Here is a 23,253-nt window from a genome sequence, read left to right as displayed (position 1 = left end):
TAAACTTTTCTTGACCACAAACATATAAACCTTGCATTTTAATGTATAGATCACTACAATCGAAGGAAAGAAATTTTATCTAATATACTAATTCTATCTTGTATGTAGTTTTCTGAATCTATAGGAGAATTTCTCCCCTTAGTTTGTAGTTATAAAATTTAAATCTTTACTGATGTGACTACCCTCGAGAGAGACCACTATTTAAATGACTCATAAAACATAAAGTTACATGAAATCATGTTATGCATTTATAAGCATTAATTGACAGAACTTTCTTATATTTTCTTATACTTGTTTTTATCAGCAGCAATTGGTTAGATTAACATGATATAAGGTTCAATTCTAGGTGCGGTCAGATGTGCACACAGAAGTTCTTGTTGGGAGAGATCCAAGCTTTGGCGGGGGGAGGAATTCATTGCTGCAAGCCACTACGTCTATGTAGTATTGAACGGGTATTATTTTGTACCTGGAAACACGATAATTAATTGTAAAATATTTCAACCTATATTTTGTACCTGGAAACACGATATTTTGTACCTGGAAACACGATAATTAATTGTAAAATATTTCTATCTATATTTTGTACCTGGAAACACGATAATTAATTGTAAAATATTTCAACCTATATTTTGTACCTGGAAACACGATATTTTGTACCTGGAAACACGATATTTTGTACCTGGAAACACGATAATTAATTGTAAAATATTTCTACCTATATTTTGTACCTGGAAACACGATAATTAATTGTAAAATATTTCTACCTATATTTTGTACCTGGAAACACGATATTTTGTACCTGGAAACATGATAATTAATTGTAAAATATTTCAACCTATATTTTGTACCTGGAAACACATATTTTGTACCTGGAAACACGATAATTAATTGTAAAATATTTCTACCCATATTTTGTACCTGGAAACACGATATTTTGTACCTGGAAACACGATAATTAATTGTAAAATATTTCAACCCATATTTTCAAAAAAAAAAAAAAAATGATAAAACTAGATAGTTTCTATAAGAAGAGAAAGAATACAGATTCTTTAATGAAAGATTAAATGGTCATGCTACATCAATCATTTCCCTGTTAAAAAAAAGTATAGTTTTATTGAGAAAGTGAACAAATGTATGTTGAGTTAGGAAATTTCGTGGGCACCCGGTCCCAGTAGATCCCCCTTCGTTGGTGCATCCCTTGCACGAGTGCACGTGCTTTGGATTCCACCAGTGATGCACCGAGCTTTTGGTAAGTAAAGGCCCGAGCGTTTTCAAAAAAAATACAGCAAAATGAAATCTTTCAGTGTTACGTCCCACGATTATGCCGGTTAGGCTAAAAGAGACGAATGAATAAAGTGAGAGGAAACGGGAGAACCCCGAGGAAAACCTCACACACGGTGTTTGTCCACCACAAAGTTCACTTTGCGCGAGCTGGTATTGAATCAGGAACTCTACGCAAAAGAGATGAACGTTCTACCACTGAGTCATCGCGGTCTCCCCTAAAAAAATATAGCGTATTCCCACCTCTTTATACACGTCGTTATTTAATAAATTTAGGGTGAATATACGACGGACTGTAAAAAAATATTAGGTGCGAAGAGATTGAATACTATTATACACTATAAACCTTATTATATCTCTGGATCCCACGTTGATCTGTAGAAAGTCCACGTGTTATATAGCCTTTGTGCTGAAAGAAACGCTAGAATTGCAAATGAATCAACCCAAAAAATACATAATATAATTGAACCGAAGCTTGTTAAGTCAATACTATGTAATCAACATAATCCCTGAAATGTGAACAAGAGTGCTCATCGGGGGGGGGGGGCAAGGTGGGGCGCTCGCCTCCCCCCTTTAGAGACAATTGTGCTTCGAAAGATCAAAAACCCAATAGATATTTTAGAATAGTTATCGCAAAATTTCAGACTACATTTGAAATGTCGCTTATACTTGCCCCCCCCCCTCCTTGGAAACCACAACATGGTCGCCCTTGGATGTGAACGATTAAAGCTTTTAATATACGTACCTATCTTGGTGAAATTAATCAAGTTATTACCTATTCAACTTCATTCTTCTAAACTTTTTACTCGTGTTCGTTATTCATTTACATAATGCACACATTTTTACTTTCGTTCTTTTCTTTTTATTAATGCTTACTAATCTGCAGAAATTTCCAGTTAATGTTTATTCGGTTCCTTCACGCATGCATACAGAAAACTCGGCACGAAATGCACGTGCAAAAGCCCACGTGTTTTTTCGCCCTAGTTTTGTGCACTTGCAGTCTGTATTAACACATATACACGCATCGTCATGACTACATGTTTTGTTTTGATGCGCTTTGACGATGTTCAGCTGTTCTCCGCAGAAAGCTTCAGCGTTCTACCACCAGACGGCAGGGCAGCGCCAGTAATCAAACTTTTTTGAGGAAAGACAGGTGCAGAGTGTTGCAGCTGGTAAAATTCGCTTGGAAATTGTACGAGAATGGTCGAACCGAACAGTGCGACATATCGAGACTGATTCTTTACATCTCGAAGTTACGTTCTTATTTTACGACATCGCATTGTGTTATTTAGTTATTGTGATATCGGTGTGTGCTTTGCAGTGTCGTTTTGAGATGCTTCTCATCTGTTGTGAGTATGGTGTGCGTGCATGACTGTTCCTTCTTACAACTGGGAGAGCCGAGGAATCTCGTGTTTTTAAGAATAAAATACTAAGAAACGAGAATGCAAGTAAACACGGGAGTAGTTCCAAGTCATCATATCATACGTAGATAAACTATTCTTTTTTTCTGAAATAAAATACGTCAATGTGAAAATGTAAATAAAAATCGTAACGTCGAAAGTAAAAGTGTGTTTATTGAGTGTGAAGGAAGGATGTGCGTTTTGTTGTGATTTTTGACGTGTGTTTAGTAAAGAATAAAAGGAAGCAAAATAGATATACGATGCAGGCAAAAAAGCGATACCTACTTATGTTTTTATCATGTGCTTTTTTAGCGTACTGTTATTTCGGTGGCTATAGGTTGAAAACAGAAGGTGCCGCTTCTCCCCCGTACGAAAACTTACCCTCATATTTTGATGTAAATGATTTACTGTACGAAACGGATATAGAATTTTCACCGCCCCATATGAGGAGACATAGTAAAAATATGAAATTTACCACTAGACAACAGTGTCGTATGGAAACTTGTTTTGATTACAGTCGGTGCAGGAGGGGTGATTTTAAAGTGTACGTTTATCCCCCGGAAGAATCACTTTCTCCCAGTCTCGCGTATCAAAAAGTGTTAAATGTAATACAAGAATCACGATATTATACTTCAGATCCTAGTCAGGCGTGCTTATTTGTGTTAAGTATAGATACTCTGGACCGGGACAATTTATCGGCAGATTACGTGCGAAATGTACCGGCGAGGATACAGAAACTTAGATTATGGAATAATGGCCAAAATCATGTGATATTTAATCTATATTCTGGAACGTGGCCAGACTATGCTGAAGATCTAGGGTTCGATAGTGGTATGGCAATTTTAGCTAAAGCTAGCATATCAGTGCAGCATGTACGGCCAGGTTTCGATATATCAATTCCGTTGTTTCATAAAAATCATTCTGAGAGGGGTGGGCAGCCGGGCCTAGTGACTACTAACAATTTCCCCGTGTCAAAGAAATATTTATTGGCCTTCAAAGGAAAGAGGTACGTTCATGGGATTGGGTCAGACACTAGAAACTCATTGTTCCACTTGCACAACGGCAAGGATATAGTGTTAGTTACCACTTGTAAACATGGGAAAAGCTGGAAGGATCTTAAGGATGAACGTTGCGACGAGGATAATGCAGAATATGAAAGGTAAGTCTTTTTATATTTTATAATTAGTGTGCATGTGTCGTTGTTAGGTAATAATATATTTAAGATCGTATTTGTTTTACATATGCAGTACGTGAATGAATGTACACTCATGTCCAAAATGACCGTCGCGTATCTATAACTGTCTTCTTGTAAGAATTTAATTTGATAAGGATTTTGCAGGGTACTTTTAATACTTATACTATGTGTATAATCGGGAAATATATTTTTGTGTTAAGTTTCATAGGAAAAGAATTATAAATACGAAAATTAGAATGAGTAAAACAAAATGTTGCTAAATGGACAAGAAAGTTTTATTTTCGTCTTATTATTCTTATTTACTGCTCTTTTGATATGAAATTTTCCACATACACGTTTTTGCCGATTATACACATACTAACATTATAAGAAATACCAGGCGAATTTTGGACATGAGTGTACAATCTCGTTCACCAGAATAGGCATTCGTAATTGTTATTGACACTAAACGATGTAAGTTTTAGCTTCGTGAATGTTCGGTTTTCTCGAAAACTGCTCATCAGAATTTATCCTCAAATATGTAATTTTGTTCAGTTCTGTCATTTATCGATTCATATATAATAATAATAATAATAATAATAATAATAATTATATATATATATATATATATATATATATATATATATATATATATATATATATATATATTATAATTTATATATTAAAGCGGTACGAAGAGAAAAATGTATCGCAAATTACAATGCATGTTTACATCTTTCATTATAGCACGGAAGCTAAAATAAAAAGCAAGCTGAAAAAGTATTACTATTATTTCAAGAAGCTTTCTTTGAAGGGTCGGTTGCTGCTGCTAGCTAATGGAAGACAAAATCCCTCGACTTTAGGTTACAAAACATAGCGTGAGTGGGTCTTGGATATGGTTAGTAAAAACGCAAAAGTGCGTTTTTACTTTCCATGTTTATTAAGCTTATAATAAACTAACCAACTGTTCGGTATTTACTACAGTCAGTGGCGTATTTAGGGGGGAAGCTTCCGGGCTTAAGCCCCCCGCCCGAAATCTTACTTACTATAGTAAAGTATATGAAATATCTTGCAGAATTTTCACATTTTCAGGCAAAGCCCCCTCCGAAAGTTGGCAAAGGCCTCCCCGAAACAAAATCGTAAATACGCCACTGACTACAGTCTTTATTTTTATTACTGCTTAACTATAGATCAGTGGTGTCCAATTATAATAGCCTGCGGGCCATAACTGTCTTTACTAGTAAAGTGGAGGGCCGCAGCTAATAATAATAATTGTAATAATAATAATAATAATTCTACAAAAGAAAAATATAGCATGAAAAAGAAAATATGAAAAATTTAACTTTAAAAGTCCGTAGCTCCCATACTGTGGGACCTAGTGTGGTCGGGTCAAGACTTCACTATGTGCCCTATGCAAATATGCAGGTTTCAAAATCCCTACTGTACTTCCGCAACAATTTTTATAGAGTCAGTTGGAGAGTGCTTCAAATCATATACGTAACCAAACTCCCTCTACAAAAATTGCTATGTGAGTGCCTTATTATTTTGAAACATTTATTTTTGGATAGGGCACGTATCAGTTCCTAAGTGAAGTCTTGACCCGACTATGGTAGGTCCCATAGTTTTGGAGCTATGGACCTTTAAAGTTCATTTTGTCATGTTTTCGTCAGCCTATAACTCCCAAAGGAAGCATTTGTGCACCCAGGATCTTATCTTGGTGTCAGGAATCACCTCCCAAACGTTATCGGTGTTGTTTAAATCACCCTGAATAGCATCGAGTTTTTAGATTTACAAAATCTCTTATTTTTCTCGAAAACTTCTCATGAAAATTTGTTAATTCATATAATTTTGTTCATCTTAGTACTATATGTAAAACAGTTTAATAATTGTGAAAAATAAGAGATTTTGTATTTTATTTTATAATAGCTATTATTTTATACTTTATTTTTAATATTTATTATTTTTGCTACTTGAAAAAAAAAGACTTGTAATAATCTTTCTAAAGGATTAAAAAATTCATAGCTAGGTTTTATCGAGGTATTTCGTATAGTTATCGGTGGAACTAGACTAGGTTGTATTTCCCCGCAACTAAGCAGTTTAATCAGAACACTATTTTAAGAAAAGGAGGGCGAGATACCCTTTTTTTTGGAGGGGGAGGGAGACATACTTGACTTCAACTACACCCCGAGTTTCTTAGTATATAAAACTTATTGTTATATAATATGATTTTTCTTCGTGAGTTGCTGGGAAAGTAAACGCTTTTAAAATCAATTAAACAAATAGCAGGTTTTTTTTTTTTTTTTTAAACAGCTAATGAATTGAAAATTGATGAAATGAACGTCAATTGAATTGCAAATATGCAGTTCTATCAACTAAATAGAAATCAAGCTCCCTTGTGGCTAAGCAGTTAGGGGATGCACTTTTCGTGTCGGAGCCCCGGGTTCGATTTCCGGAGGAAACTCGTGGGTTCGGATCCAACGTTAACTATAGGTTCCAGGTCTCTTACAGTCTCGCTATAGACATCTTGCCTACTTCCTGAAAAAAAAAAAAAAAAAAAAAAAAAAACGAAACTTTCAGGAAAGAATGAAATGCAGCGATTGTCATGTGAGCATAATACCTGAATTGCCAGTGTTTGTTCCAGGTATGCTCTCTGTGAGTCGGTTCCCCCCTCCCGATGTTAGTCAACTCTCTCCGCAGCTTAGAAAAATTGAATATTGCTGTCGCTAATATATGATGATAGTGTAGACGTCTCACATTTTGATTGCGCCTCCGGCTTTTCTGGGAGAAATCCTGTGAATTTCTGAAAACAGTAGAGGTCTAAATCCTTTCCTTCAGCAATGCATGTAATTGTTGTCAAGACAATAAGCCCAGTAATAGTGTTGCCCATGAAAAAAGTAGCTCAAGTTATAGAGCGTTGGCGTGGTTGTCGCGGGTTCGATTCTCGCTGCCGACCATCCTGATTGAGGTTTTTCTCAGTCCCACGAGGCAAATGCCGGGATGGTTCCTGCTAAACAGGCCCTGGTCGATACCTTCCCAAATCCTTTCCATTGTTGTTATTGTTCTTAGATATAGAGTATAAAATGGCCTCTGAGCTGTATATGGTGATTGTTAAATAAATAAATAACGACGAGACGTGTGAGATTTTCTGATCTCGTTTTGTGGATTTTATGTTCAAATTTTATGCTGGGGCCGAGGTGGCTCAGTGGTAGAGCGTTCACCTCTGGTGCTTGGGGACCCGGGTTCGATCCCAGCCCCCGCCAAGTGAACTTTGTGGTGGACAAACACCGTGTGCGTGGGTTTCCTCCGGGTTCTCCCGTTTCCTCCCAATTTCTTCATTCCACTATTTCATTCATTACTCATCATCACCATCTTCTTTAGCATAACCGGCATATTCGTGGGACGTAAAACTCAAAGATTTCATTTCATTTTTTAAATTTTATGCTCTAATTTTTTTTCAATTTCCTGTATGATAGAGGTTATCTGAATCCTTCCATACATTTAAACCGTATTTTATTATTGGAATATATTTTGTAATGGCTTCCGTGTCTTCAATCGTTGATAAATGCTTTTCATTATGTTTATAGAATCTTGTCTTGTCTTGTCTTCACTTTTAAAAGTGCTGGAAAAATAAGAAGGACACCAGGAAATAACCAATTTGTGCCATAAATGCTACAAGGAATATGGTAGTAAGTTAAATAATTTCTTCAGTAAAAATTGTACTAATCGTCCTTCTTGAATATGTCAACACACTTTTATTTTTTTAAATTTTTTTTTATATCGAGATTCCGGTTTTTTTAAGAAATTGTATCAAAGCCTTAATTGGTATTTGTTGATTTGAAGCTAAAATATATTTATATGAAAACGGAGCACAACCTAAATGATTATAAAGGTGAAATAGAAATTGATTTCTAAACGATTCAAATAGATCACATTCGAATAGTATGTGATTCATAGTTCCAATTCCTCTGTCACACCAGCAATGATAAGGTTTTTTTTTTTTTTTTTTTTTTTTTTTTTTAATTTGATACAATTTAACAGGTGTTAAAGCCGTTCCTAAAAGCAGTCGGTAATACAAAATTATTTCTTGCCGAGTCCATGATTTTATCGATTTATAGTTGTTAAACAATGAAACATGTAACACTGAACAGTGCTTGTGTTCTAAGACTTGGGTGAACTAGTGTGGGCGGGAATGTTTCTCGGCTTGTCTCGAAATCGACACGAAAAATCCCGTGTTTCTTTTGTCGTCTCTTCTTTAAAAATACACTTCTCGTCTCGTTTTTGGGATTGCAATTGAGACGAGATCGAGAAATTTTTCATTTCTTGGTCAGCACTAGGCAGAAACCTCCACGATAACCGGGCAATCAAATGAAGAGGGGAAAAAAAGTATGTTGCGTTCTCTCGGTGATACAATGGGCTTGGATATTAAGATTATAAATTGGCTTTTGTATTCCTTCCCAGCGGTGCACGGTGGTAGAGCTGAGTTGGGTTGATTTTGAATTTAACGTCCCTTTCAGCAGCGAGGCAGTACGAGACGGGACCTACTGATTAACGTGGAATCCGAACCACATGACCTCCCCGCCGGGAATCGAACCCGGGTCTCCCACGCCAAAGGCGCGTACGCTAGCCGCTTGGCCACGAAGGAGCTCTGAACGGTGGTAGAGTGCGTACCTCTTGTGCATCGGGTCCCCTGGTTTAATCCTCGTCCAAGTAAGTTTGTTGGGAACAGCAAAGTGTCCGTAAGTTTTCCTAGGGCATTCCTGTTTCCTTCCACATTCTCATTTCATTAACTCTTCCACCATCACTCAATTGTCTTAATCATCGTCTCCCTTAGCCTAAAGGACACAATCATAAAATGTCAAACTGTAATGTTTCGTTTTCTATTCCGTCGTACAACCAAATCGGAACTTATTTCTCTCTCGTGATTATTATTTTGCTTGCAACGAAAGGAGCTATTAGAATTTCTTGAGTGCTCCCAAGAAGTATGTGCCTAAAGAATATATATATACAGAGAGAGAGAGATAAAGAGAGGTAAAGGTGCAGGGGACGTCGTTCCCCCACCTCCAAAAAATGTGTAAAGCGTCACTCCAGTTCCTAAAATAGTAGCAGTGGGCAAAGATAGTCAGGGGATGGTGTGACATCATGCCGCTACCTACCGTCCCCCTACCTTTTCAGATCCATTTTACCCCTATATATATATATATATATATATATATATATATATATATATATATATATATATATATATATATATATATATATATATAGGGGAAAAGACAGACAACAATCTGCATACATTGCATTTGGCTACATATGCAGTACGTAAATTAACAACAATTACTTCCATGAAAATAAATACTTACAACATTGGCAACGTTCCACATGTTATTTAGCACCACAAAAATGTTCGATTTTGAGCTTCTTTGTGGTTAAGCAGTTAGCGTACGCGCCTTTGTCATGGGAGACTTGGATTCGATTCCCGGCGGGAGCTCATGTGGTTCGGATTCCACGTTAATCAGTAGGTCCCGTCTCATATAGACTTGCTGCTGAAAGGGACGTTAAAGTCAAGATCAACTCAACTCAAAGTTCGATTTTCCGAAAGCTGCATGTTAGAATTTTTACTCTATCGTAGTACTAAGTGAAGAACTAAAGTATCAGGGAAGGGCTGAACGTAGCCTTTGAAATTTTTTAGTTTCACGTCCTATGATTATGCCCTTTTAGACTAAGGTACACAATGAATGATGGTGGAATGAGAAAGTGGGAGGATACGGGAGTATTCCGAGAAAACCGACGAACACGGGGTTGTTCAGCACAAGCTTACTTGACCGGCGATCGAACTAGGGACCTCAGGCACCAGAAAAAAGCAATTTACACTGAGCCGCTGTGCTATTCGTTGAGCCGCCTACTACTACTACTTATCTCCACAAAAGTAAGTAAATCACTTTTTTAAGTATTATTTTCATATTATTTTAATTTAAAGTGTTATAAAAATGTAAGAAAAAAAATTCCTCTGGCCGGGTTTGAACTCACGCCAAAAGAGATTTGTGTTACTAGCATAAAGCGCTAGCCCACTCGGCCACAAAGACCGACAAGAACGATTGTTTGATTTCTGCTATTTGAATGCAACGTTGCAAGAAATGGATAACGCCAACCAATCAGAACTGTGTTTTTCGTTCCTACTTCCGGGAGCATTACTCTCCTGAGCTAGTCCTGACTGTCAGACATTTATTATTTTATAAATAAACGGTACTTCACTCAACGATCTGTATTTTTAGTATAAGTTATTCAATAAAGCAAAGCTAGTGTGAATTAGTTAGTTATTGTATTTGTAATAATAATAGCATATAATACGTGGCTTTTGAGACACCCACCGTCTGTGCGTTTTCAGAGGACCTGACTACTGAAAAAAAAATGTTTTTAGATCATCTCTAATATGTGAATTATTATATTTAAAAAAATTGAATGTAACTATGTGTGCGGAATCATCACGGCCAAATGGCAAAGTCAAATGAAATGACTTTTGGTATATAGTTAGACCCCAATCCCAGCTGGGATGTTATCATATCGGCTTTCATTTTAATACGTATCCTAAAGGGGGAGTGGGCAAGGGCGCCGATCCTGGGGGGCCGAGGGAGCCCGGCAACCCCAAACCTCATGTGGGTCTCCTCGTTGTATTTGTAAATTTATAATATTTGGCCTAATTTGAATGCAATTTGTCTTTAAAATCCTCATATATGTTAGCCAAATTTGCAGAGAAAACGGCGCCCTTGGGAGTGGGAATCCGAATTATTGGGAAAAAATGAGTATCTCACGAGTCGTTCAACTTAGGAAGCTGAAATTCAGTTTATTTCACAGCCTTGTTTTATTGCAAGTGTAAACTCTTTATTCAGTGGAGAGAATGGCGTAGATCATGGGTCTGGTGGGTCGAAGTAGATCATAGTGGGTCAGAGTGATTCATGGTGTGTGGTGGGTTATGGATCACGATGGGTGTGTCATGGATCAAGTTTTAATTGACCCACGCCATTTCTGTTACACACTGCGGCATGCTTTTGTATCATAAATATGATTTTATCAAAAAGTAAAAATTGTAGCAAAGAAATATTACATACTGATAGTTGACTAGTGTGTGTATTGTAGTTACCATTTCATTAAGGCAAATACTGTGATAGCGTTATCTATCTGTAAATTCTTATATTGTATCGTCATATATAGAAAGTATAGCAAAAAGTGCCGCGACATTAGCTTAATAGAAGTAGTAATTGGTAATTGAGCTGTGGAAGCGTGTTTCCTAATAATAAACTTGCATTATTCCGTAGTTACACCCTAATATGTGAGTATGTAAGGAACCATAAAATGTTGCGATGTTTGTTCAAAGATCTAAAGATACGTAAACCATATTATTACGTACTACAGTTTGTAAAAAAATAATTGCATCACTTGCTAAAAGTATGGCAGAACATCTAAAGAATAACAGTAGTTACGTTTAGTAGTGATATGCATTCATAGATTTTCATAAAAACAAATCTTGTGTGGTTCTCTTACACAGTCTTTTGTTTTGTTGTTATTTGTTTCCCCTTTTTGTCACTAGGTGGGTCCGTTGTTGGCTAGTGTCGTTAAAAAACTGCATATGCAGCTCGGGTGGAGATTCATAAAGTAATGCACATTGTTCTTATCGCGTGATTGTTTGCCTGATTGGTGTTGCAGTGTTTGCTTTTATAGTGTTCTGAAGTTTATAAATATATAAGCAGTGTATTTAATGCGAATAGATTGTTATTGATTTGACGAATCATAAGCTTGAAAGACACCTCACCTCGCAAGCAAGGACAAAAATTGGTCCTACACAAGAAGGGAGTAAGTCAAAGAGAAATTGGTAGAAAAGTTAACGTTCATTAGTCTACAGTGTCAAGAATCATTAAGAAACAACTAGAATTTGGACACTGTTCGCTTAGAAACAGCTGTGGAAGGAAGAAGAAAACATCTGCGAGGGTTGATCGAAAATTGAAGTCACTAGTGTTGCAGAAAAGAAGCATGAGTTCACGTCAACTGGTTGCACAAATGGAAATGGAGTTAGGTATTAGAGTGAGCCATTCAACAGTAGTGTCTAGACTGAAGTCTTTTGGATTTGACAAGAAAAAGACGCGAAGAAAACCGCAACTGACAAAGAAACATAAGGATGCAAGGAACATTTTTGTGTAAAGGTACCGGCAATGGACAGAGGAAAACTGCGATCGTGTGACTTTTTCGGACGAAAAGAAGTTTAATATCGTTGGAAACGATGCCGGAGTGAAGCTTTGGATGCGTAGGGAGAAGGAATTGAATAATAATTGTATATCTGAGACACAGAAGTTCTCGCAAGTGTTATGTTGTGGGGTTGCTTAATATCGAGAGAAATTGCAAAAAATGCAATTTGTAATGGTTCAGTTAACAGCGAAAAGTACATACAAATTCTTGATCATAAATTAATTCCAACAGCTAGGACTTATTTTACAGGGGCAAATCTGAACCAATTCTACTTTCAGGATGACAATGCCTCATGCCATCGATCTCGTTCAGTCAATAATTGGTTAAAGGAGATGGATATAGAGAGAATCTGGTGGCCTCCTAATTCACTAGATTTAAATCCTATCGAAAACTTGTGGCATATTATGAACAAGATACTGCGGAAAAGGTGTTTGGAAAACAGGAACTAGCTAATGGCAGCAATTGTACATACCATGATTTAGACATGTTAACATGCCGTAATCTTGTTCACAGTATGCCCAGAAGAATTCAAGCTGTCAGGAAGGCTAAAGGAAGCCATACAAAATACTAAATGAAAGACAGTATTAAAAAGGATGATATTGTGTTATTCAGTCGCTTGGAAATCAAGAAAAAATATTTTTTCTTGCTAAATGTTACCTTATAAGATAATGTTTTCAATTAGTTTGTTGCAAAATATTTTTGTAATATAGTTATGTGTGTTCTAGAGTACTTCATTTTACATAAGTTTATGAATAATTGTAGGCAAAATGTGTTTGAACTAATTTAGCAGTTACAATAAACATCCAGTAACATGCTGGTTAAATTTTGAATATCTTATGCTGTATCATACAATTTATATGACCCAAATAAGAAAATTTATTGCTATAAATCTAAGTGATGCAGTTATTTTTTTACAAACTGTATTACATTTTAACTAATAACTCTTATATAGCTTCCCAGCCATTTGAAACTCATAACTGATGAATTCCTTGAACGCGATAGCCTTGCACTTTAGAATTTTAAAGGAAGAAGCAGCTAAATTATATTGATTCAAGAGAAAAGTGCTTGTTTAATTATTTAATAAAGGAAGTGGTTACAAGTTAATTTTCTGTGCGTTTAACCACTGAATGTATTTATGAAAGCTCAGTTTGTGCATGTTTCACCTATGGAGTTACGTTAGTACGTGTTACAAGATACATAACGAATTAATTTACTGATTTTACATTTATTAATTCGTGCGAAACGAATAGTGTTCGTGGAAAAATGTCTGAGTCAAATTTCATTGGAATTTTATTCAATTGCTTTTCATTGCTGCACTGGATAATTGTCTCTCAAATGTTGTGGTACGGAAGATTTAATATGAAACATGACCTGTCTCGATAAAACTGGATGCACAGGATGTCCCAAAAGTCAGAGTAATAGTTTTTTTTTTAATCAAATTTGACCGTAGTTTGCTGAGTGTCTTATACCTATGGCAGAAGTTATGTAATAAAGATTAATTATGTGATATTGAAGGAAGTACATACCACATGTGCTTTGTTCGTTTGCTTTTTGCATTTTTTTCCCTTCACCTTTTTACAAATACAACCAGCCAATAATGGATTGCAAAAATTATGCTGCTTTGGACAGTTCACGTACTGTTAATATTGCATTGGTTTATTTCTCTAGAACAAAAATTGAAGTGGGGGGCGCAGTGGCTCAGTGGTAGAGCGCTCACCTCCGGTGCTTGGGGTCCCTGGTTCGATCCCAGCTCGCGCCGTGTGAACCTTGTGGTGGACAAACACCATGTTCGTGAGTAGTGGGGCCGCGGTGGCTCAGTGGTAGAGCGTTCACCTCTGGTGCTTGGGGTCCCGGGTTCGATCCCAGCCCCCGCCAAGTGAACTTTGTGGTGGACAAACACCGTGTGCGTGGGTTTTCTCGAGGTTCTCCCGTTTCCTTCCACTTTCTTCTTTCCACCATTTCATTCATCTCTCATCATCACCGTCTCCTTTAGCCTAACCGGCATAACCGTGGGACGTAAAACTTAAAGATTTCATTTCATTTCCTTTAGCCTAATCGGCATTAGTGAAATTAAAATACCACTAATTTTACAGAAATTATGTGATATCTTAAAATAGATAAAAGATAATCGAAATGTGGAACAAAAGCGCCCTAGACAATATTATTTTACATGAGAAACCGTTATCACGACTCACTTATCTGCTTTCGATTTTAAGCCATTTATTTTCGCCTTTCTAAACAGCTAAAAACGGAAAGCCACTAGGTGACGTGGGATAACGGCACCTCACGCAAAATAATATTGTCTAGGGCGCTCTTGTTCCATATTTTAATTATCTTTTATCTATTTGAAGATATCACGTAATTGCTGTAAAATTAGCGGTATTTTAATTTCGCCGGGATGAAGACACTTAAAGATTTCTTTTCATTTTCAAAAATTTAAGCATTTATATTGTCAATCAGTTACCAGGAGAATTTCCCTGTCTTTTCACGTTTTATCGAAAAAAAAAGTCCCTTTTTTCTTTCTGTTAAATCGGCGTACAAAATTTTTTGGGATGGAAATTTCCCTCAAACTACGAACACTGAAGTGAACATTGCTTCTACTCTGTTGACGATGTGAAGTATTTATGCTTCTTTTTTGTCCATTCATTTTTATATAGAGTTGTATTTCTCCACTGTAAATACAAGACGCACGTTGGAAAAAAAGAGAAAAAAAGAAAAGAAAAAAAAAGGTGAAAGCAAATTTCTAAACATACATAAATGGAAGTTATTTCGCCTTTAAAAAATGTATTAAGTTGACTTTTAATAGGTAATGACACTTAATTGCTCAATCATTTTGATTAATTACTTCAGTAATTTCATCCACTTCGCTCTTTCTCCAGTATTTATTTCGGAATTCGTGTTCAAAGTGGAGATTAATTATGGTAAAAGAATAATCAGAATGTGTAATGTTACTGTTCTATAAACTCAGCAGTGAGAATATGCTTTCTGATATAGCTTTAAAATTTGAACAGCACATACTAATAAGTAGCTACAGGACAAATGTGTGATCTGTACAAACTTCATAAAGACGGGAAAACATATTATCACATAAACAGGTCGTCTGTCAACCCTATTTATATAGCAAATTACTTTTTCTATATTGTTTGAAAATAAACTGCAGTGTTATTATAACAGAAAATAATTCTCCGATAGAAATCAATGAACCCTCTCTCTCTGCCACCCCACTCTCTCTCAATCAAAATGGTTCCTTCCATGCCTTCATGGTATTACATGATTGAGAGAATTCGTGTGAAATACACGACGAAGGTTTTGTTACACTCACATCTGTAGTTTTTTTTTTTTTTTTTTTTTTTTTTTTTTTTTTACTGGTGCTGATTCAAATTGCCAAATGTACTATTCTGTTTTTAAAAAAAAAAACTCGGTTTATTGAAATGAATTTTAGATGCAAAATTTTGGAAAGCAGAAAATGAACTATAAGTTAGTTTTAAAAAATTATATTTCATTTTTTAAAGTATAGACTACATTACATCTCCAATAACTAAGACTCGTAACTACATGATGGGGCTCAGTGGTAGAGCGTTCACCTCTGGTGCTTGGGGTACCGGGTTCGATCCCAAACCCCGCCAAGTGAACTTTGTGATGAACAAACACCATGTGTGTGGGTTTCCTCGGGGTTCTCCCGTTTCCTCCCACTTTCTTCATTCCACCATTTCATTCATTATCATCATCACCGACTCCTTTAGCCTAACCGGCATAACCGTGGGACGTAAAACTCAAAGATTTCATTTCATTTTTGTAACTACATGGTTTGCTTACGCATCTTCGGCGCGGAAGACTCTTGTTCGATTCCCGGTGGTGTCATATGTTTACCCTTGGTCCTAAATAGGACCATAGAGTCCATATCAACCCCGTCCTGTCACAAAGTAAACATTTGTATGTAAAAATGCAGTCAATAATACTGATTGGTGAAAGCTGTGATTGGTTTTGTTTGACATTATCAATTCCCTTTACTTTCTATTCAACAACTTACGTGTAACACGACTGCACTTTAGCGAAAGTAATGTGAAGCTGCACACGCTCTGTATTCTTTGTTTAATTATTGTACGAGGAATGATCGGAAAAAGGTTACAAAGCTATTATGGCTTATATGCGCGATATAGCTGGAAGATCACCACACTTGATGATAGAGGGCACTCAACAACAGTCCTCGATGTAACTACAGATTTTGTTCAACGGCTGATAAAGTTTTCGATACCATTTGCATTGAAATCCGCGCCAAGTTCTCGTAGCTACCGTGAGGCAACAGTTTTGACATAATCACATGCCATATAATGGTAGCCAGCCATTTTTTTTCTTTAGAACAGGTGAAAGTTACTGGGGCTAGGTCAGGGCTGTAGAAAAGGTGTTCTAGTCGTTCCAAGCGTAACATCAGTGGTTGAAATATTGAGTCTATCGCTGTGTCCATGGTTGCCATTAACAATATTGGTCCCCTTCCCTACATATTGGTTTGAAATTTAGCCTTCCCCATACACTTGTACAATCAGCCTATGAGTTGAGTTTGAGTTTAACGTCCCGTTCAGCAGCGAGGCTATATAAGACGTGGACCTACTGATTAACGTGGAATCCGAACCACATGAGCTCCCGCCGGGAATCGAACCCGGGTCTCCCACGCCAAAGGCGCGTACGCTAACCGCTTAGCCACGGAGGAGCTCAATCAGCCTATGAATGACAGCAGGTGTGGTGTTTTTGGCCTACAGAAACCCCACCACTAACCTCACTTTTCCAGACGAGACCTCACTTTTCACTTGACCATTTTTCCAGATGAGTCATCATTTTTAATGTCCGCTTCTTGAGTATATATGATCAGAATCCTGTCTTCAAACCTACATCAAGACAGACATGTTATTAATCTACAAATAAATTTTCGTTAAGTTACAGTGAATAACGTAAAAGTCTTTTGCTTTGTAACTGTTTTTTTTTCGATCATCCCTCGTAGGAGTAATATGCGGAAAAGGAACATACAGTGAAACCTCCCTTAACGGACACCTCTCAATAACGGACACCTCTTTAATACGGACAGATTTTTTGTCCGGGCAAAAGTATATGTTCTCTTACGGAACAAACCCCTCCCTTTAACGGACACTCTCAGATACGGACCCGGACAGTCCTTTTTCTCCCCAAACGTTTCAATAACCTCTTCATAACGAACAGGAACTATTCTCGGCTCTGCGATGTAGTACAGTAGACAGAAAAGTATTTTCCCCACAAGTGTATCTATCATAAGTCTAGGCCAGGTGAACCATCGAACAGAATCGTTTCAAGCTGAACTTGAAATTCTTTCTTTTTTTCTGTCCACAATAAACTGCTTTCTGGTGCAAATTCTAGAAAACCTTCAATAAGCAAGAACACTTATGCAGGGTCAGTCCTATGGCCAAGAATTCTATGCGAAAGATCTTCCCTTCCCTAACAAATTTAGTCATTTTTCCCCTGGACCTAGCAGAATTTCATACATAACAAATCAAATATTGTTTGTTTTATAATAACATTTTCAGCGAGCAGTGTTTCCTCTCTTACTATTTTGGAAAAGCAACATTTTTCTTTTCCTTATGATACTGGAACAAATCTGGTTTGGAGTTTTCCCGGCTTCCTTTTTCACTTTCTCTAAGAGAATATTCTTCGCGATTGGGGCTGAGTCAAGAAACATATGCACTCCCAATAACTTGTCTTTTCACCCATTCGACAAGGAAGATACCGCGCCAGTACACACACACACACACATGTTTCTTCCGTACGGAGGATTCTCAGAGGACACCTGCTAATGAGTTTTAGCCGGTTAGTTGGTTACTGACGCATCTTTTGAGAAAGTTCTGAGAATTTGAAATAAATGAAAACGCTTTTGCAGTATACGTATATATTAACAGATCCCTCAGCAATAATATTATTTAACAGAAATGAATTTCTCTTTCATTGCTCCCAATAATTCAAATACTACTAAATAAAGTATTTTCATATTGAATTTTACGTATTTATGCTCATACATAATGTATTTATTGTATAGTACTGCATACAATTACCGTTGTGAGAAATTAAATTTCTGTAACCTCTCTGTAACGGACACCTCTCAGTAACGGACAAAAATTCATGTCCCATTGGTGTCCGTTATTCAGAGGTTTCACTGTATAAAGTTTTAAAAAAATGCCAAAAGTTGATGACATGAAAATGTGCAACAAAAAACACAGAAAGAAGTATGTATTATTTGTTTGTTTTGTTAGTAAGATAAGCTAATTTGGGCATTTTAATAGAAGAAAAATTAAAGTCCAGTGTCTAAAATTTCTTGCTCTAGTAATTACTATTTAAAAACTGTCCATTACAATCTTGTACCCTGTATTTATTATTAGAGATATATTAGATGAGAGAACTTAGTAGAACAAGGGAATACGTTGTAGCATTAGTTGGCTATACACATTGTATGTACATTAAATATTTCGATAATGATTACACAATATTACTGCACTACATTTGTTCTGTTACATGTGGATGCACTGACAGAATAACTCATTCGCTGATATTGGTCTGCAGATTTTCAATTAATCCTCGGCCATTGAGTGCTCTGTTTATTGACAATGCCATTTTGAACTTCTTTACGCTTTGTTCCGTGATCAAAAGCTTCGAAGATCAATCTCGGGATGAACACGTGTAGATACTGGACTACCATCACCGCTTGTTCCATGAATTTGTATAGCGATATCTGAGACAAACGAGATCCTGTGTGCATCTTATATAGTGGTGTAGCAGAAGTAGGGATGAAATGGATATTTGTTTACGTGCCTGAAGTTGGCCCCCCCCACCTCCCCCAAATTACATCAAACGTTGCACATCGTTAGTGCATCGTTAGTGCACGTTAGTGCACTCAGAACTAACGTTAGTGCTATCAGCGTTTACGAGATATTGAAGATATTTGGTGGGGGGCCAACATCATATGAAGTTAGCCCCCCCACCCATCTTTATACAGACAGATTTTCACAAAACTTAGCACATCGTTAGTGCACTTAAACGCACTAAGCACTAACGTTAGTGCTACCATATTTTGGGATTTATTCAAGATTTTTGGTGGGGGGGCCAACTTCAGAAATATCAAATTCTATACAAATAGAGGTAGAAACACGAAGTTAACGGTAATCGTCAGTACATCGTTAGTGCACCTAAACGCACTAAGCACTAACGTTAGTGCTACCATATTTTGGGATTTATTCAAGATTTTTGGTGGGGGGGCCAACTTCAGAAATATCAAATTCTATACAAATAGAGATAGTAACATAGGATTAACGGCAATCTTTAGCGCACCTAAACGCACTAAGCACTAATGTCAGTTCTACCGTATTTTGGGATTTATTCAAGATTTTTGGTTAGATGTCAGCGTTAGAAATATCAAATTCCATACAAATTGATGTAGAAACATGGGGTTAACAGCAATCGTTAGTGCTTCGTTAGTGCACTTAAAAGCACTAAGCATTAACGTTAGCATTACCATATTTTGGGATTTATTCAAGATTTTTGGTGGGGGGCCAACTTCAGAAATATGAAATTCTATATAAATAGAGGTAGAAACATGGGGTTAACGTCAACCGTTAGTGTATTGTCAGTGCACTTAAACGTACTAAGCACTATCGTTAGTGCTACCATATTTTGGAATTTATTCTAGATTTTTGGTGGAGTGGACTTCAATAATATCAAATTATATACAAAAAGAGATAGTAACATAGGATTAACGGCAATCGTTAGTGCGTCGTTAGTGCACTTAAACGCAGTAAGCACTAATGTCAGTTCTACCGTATTTTGGGATTTATTCAAGATTTTTGTTAGATGTCAGCGTTAGAAATATCAAATTCCATACAAATTGATGTAGAAACATGGGGTTAACAGCAATCGTTAGTGCTTCGTAAGTGCACTTAAATGCACTAAGCATTAACGTTAGCATTACCATATTTTGGGATTTATTCAAGATTTTTGGTGGGGGGCCAACTTCAGAAATATGAAATTCTATACAAATAGAGATAGTAACATAGGATTAACGGCAATCTTTAGTGCATCGTTAGTGCACCTAAACGCACTAAGCACTAATGTCAGTTCTACCGTATTTTGGGATTTATTCAAGATTTTTGGTTAGATGTCAGCGTTAGAAATATCAAATTCCATACAAATTGATGTAGAAACATGGGGTTAACAGCAATCGTTAGTGCTTCGTTAGTGCACTTAAATGCACTAAGCATTAACGTTAGCATTACCATATTTTGGGATTTATTCAAGATTTTTGGTGGGGGGCCAACTTCAGAAATATGAAATTCTATATAAATAGAGGTAGAAACATGGGGTTAACGTCAACCGTTAGTGTATTGTCAGTGCACTTAAACGTACTAAGCACTATCGTTAGTGCTACCATATTTTGGAATTTATTCTAGATTTTTGGTGGAGTGGACTTCAATAATATCAAATTATATACAAAAAGAGATAGTAACATAGGATTAACGGCAATCGTTAGTGCGTCGTTAGTGCACTTAATCGCAGTAAGCACTAATGTCAGTTCTACCGTATTTTGGGATTTATTCAAGATTTTTGTTAGATGTCAGCGTTAGAAATATCAAATTCCATACAAATTGATGTAGAAACATGGGGTTAACAGCAATCGTTAGTGCTTCGTAAGTGCACTTAAATGCACTAAGCATTAACGTTAGCATTACCATATTTTGGGATTTATTCAAGATTTTTGGTGGGGGGCCAACTTCAGAAATATGAAATTCTATACAAATAGAGATAGTAACATAGGATTAACGGCAATCTTTAGTGCATCGTTAGTGCACCTAAACGCACTAAGCACTAATGTCAGTTCTACCGTATTTTGGGATTTATTCAAGATTTTTGGTTAGATGTCAGCGTTAGAAATATCAAATTCCATACAAATTGATGTAGAAACATGGGGTTAACAGCAATCGTTAGTGCTTCGTTAGTGCACTTAAATGCACTAAGCATTAACGTTAGCATTACCATATGTTGGGATTTATTCAAGATTTTTGGTGGGGGGCCAACTTCAGAAATATGAAATTCTATATAAATAGAGGTAGAAACATGGGGTTAACGACAACCGTTAGTGTATCGTCAGTGCACTTAAACGTACTAAGCACTATCGTTAGTGCTACCATATTTTGGAATTTATTCTAGATTTTTGGTGGAGTGGACTTCAATAATATCAAATTATATACAAAAAGAGATAGTAACATAGGATTAACGGCAATCGTTAGTGCTTCGTTAGTGCACTTAAATGCACTAAGCATTAACGTTAACATTACCATATTTTAGGATTTATTCAAGATTTTTGTTGGGCAGGCCAACTTCAGAAATATCGAAGTCCATACAAACCTTTAGTGCTTTCTAGAAGCACTAACGATCCACTAACGAATGACATTAATTTTTTGTTAGTGCTTGAAGTTGGGGCAAGTTCCCGTGCCCTCCCAAGATATTGTACTTGTAGCACCTATACTAATGAAGTACTAACGTTAGGGGTTGGTGCACTAAGGACCACTAACAATTGCACTAGAAGATATCATGAGTGCTTTTGAATTTGGCGGAAATTTGATACAATTAAAAATTCCCAATAAATTTCTTATAGGAGTTTCGTGACATATAATTGTCCATAACTACCCTAATATTGAAGTACTAATGAAACTGTTAGTATTTTCTAGAAGCACTAACGATAGCACTAGAAGAGATCATTAGTGCTCTTGAATTTGACGGAAATTTTATGCAATGTAAAATTTCCCATAAATTTATTATGTGAGTTTCGTAACATGTAACTAATAGTGAAGTACTAACTAAACTGTTAGTGTTTTCTAGAAGCACTAAAAATCCACTAACGAATGGCACTAAGTTTTTAGTTAGTGCTTGAAGTGGGGGGCACTAAGTTCACTCTGGCCTCAAAAGGTATTTTAATTGTAGCACCTATACTAATGAAGCACTAACCTTAGGTGTAGATGCACTAAGAAGCACTAACAATGCACTAACGATTGCTCTAGAAGAGATCATTAGTGATTTTGAATTTGGCGGAATTACGATTCAATAAAAAATTTGCCATAAATTTCTTGTGAGTCTCGTGATATGTAATTGGCCATAACTACACTAATAGTGAGGCACTAATGAAATTGTTAGTGGTTTATAGAAGCACTAACGAATGGCAGTATTTTTTCCGTTAGTGCTTAAAGTGTGGGTGCGTAATTCATGCTGACTTCCGCAAAGTTTTTTTTACTTGTAACATCTACACTATTGAAACACTAACGTAGGTGTTTTTGCTCTAAGAAGCACTTACAATGCACTAACAATTGCACTAACAGAGGTAATTAGTGCTTTTGAATGCGATGCGAATTTGATACAATGAATAATTCCTCATTTGTTTCTTATGGGAGTTTTGTGACTTATAATTGGCCATATCCACACTAATGGTGAAACACTAACGAAACTACTTGTATAAGTACGGTATGTATGTAAACACTATGTATTACCGTAAAGCTAAATCCAACTTTGTAAAGATTTGTGTGCAAACACGGAAAGTTTTCCGTAATGTTTTACAATAATAAAAATAGCAATCAGTTTACTGTCAAATATACATTTTCCTCGAACGATTCTTGTTTTCCTAATAATTCCAATAGTGACTTACAATCCAGCAAGTTAAAACAATAAAGTATAAAGTTATGTCTATACATAAATAATATATGGTTTCTTTTACTCACTAACTCGTAAATATCGTTCTCCTCGGTCCAGTATTAAATAATACCAAAATTTAAAAATTACAAAATGCGCAATACCATAGTTACGCATGTCTTTTTATATAACACAATAATTACTCATAAAAAATGCTTTTTATAATATATCTCCTGCACAATTTCAATCAATAAGGTTTAACGTAATTCCAAATATGTCTCTTTATTCTCTTTCTTAGCTCATTTTGTTCCAATCATATCAAATCCCTCTCGGTTCTTACGTAAATCTTTTCTGCTCCTAAAAACTACAAAAATGTACAGCAGATGGGAGAACCGACTATTAGCAATCTGCACAAAATAATCCAAGTTCCTTTACAATTGTGTATAATATCATATTGTAAATAAACAAATA

At 36.3% G+C, this 23,253-nt stretch overlaps 1 protein-coding gene and 1 pseudogene across 1 annotated transcript in view; one reads left to right on the top strand and one right to left on the bottom strand.

The window, feature by feature from the left end:
- LOC145683283 (histone-lysine N-methyltransferase SETMAR-like) overlaps nt 1-22,943 on the bottom strand; it is a 159,687-nt gene extending 136,744 nt beyond the window's left edge. Inside the window, exon 1 of the mRNA XM_081754649.1 lies at nt 22,872-22,943. The gene's annotated coding sequence lies outside the window, so the exon portion shown is untranslated. The remainder of the gene's footprint in view (nt 1-22,871) is intronic.
- On the top strand, nt 2,942-3,844 carry LOC145682715 (exostosin-1 pseudogene; annotated as a pseudogene).
- Nucleotides 22,944-23,253: the final 310 nt, after the last annotated feature.

Source organism: Thermobia domestica, chromosome 4 (assembly GCF_964235325.1).
Source record: "Thermobia domestica chromosome 4, izTheDome1.hap1.1, whole genome shotgun sequence".
Taxonomy (NCBI): domain Eukaryota; kingdom Metazoa; phylum Arthropoda; class Insecta; order Zygentoma; family Lepismatidae; genus Thermobia; species Thermobia domestica.
Note: the sequence above shows the minus strand (reverse complement) of the source record. Positions and strands in the feature narration are given on the sequence as shown.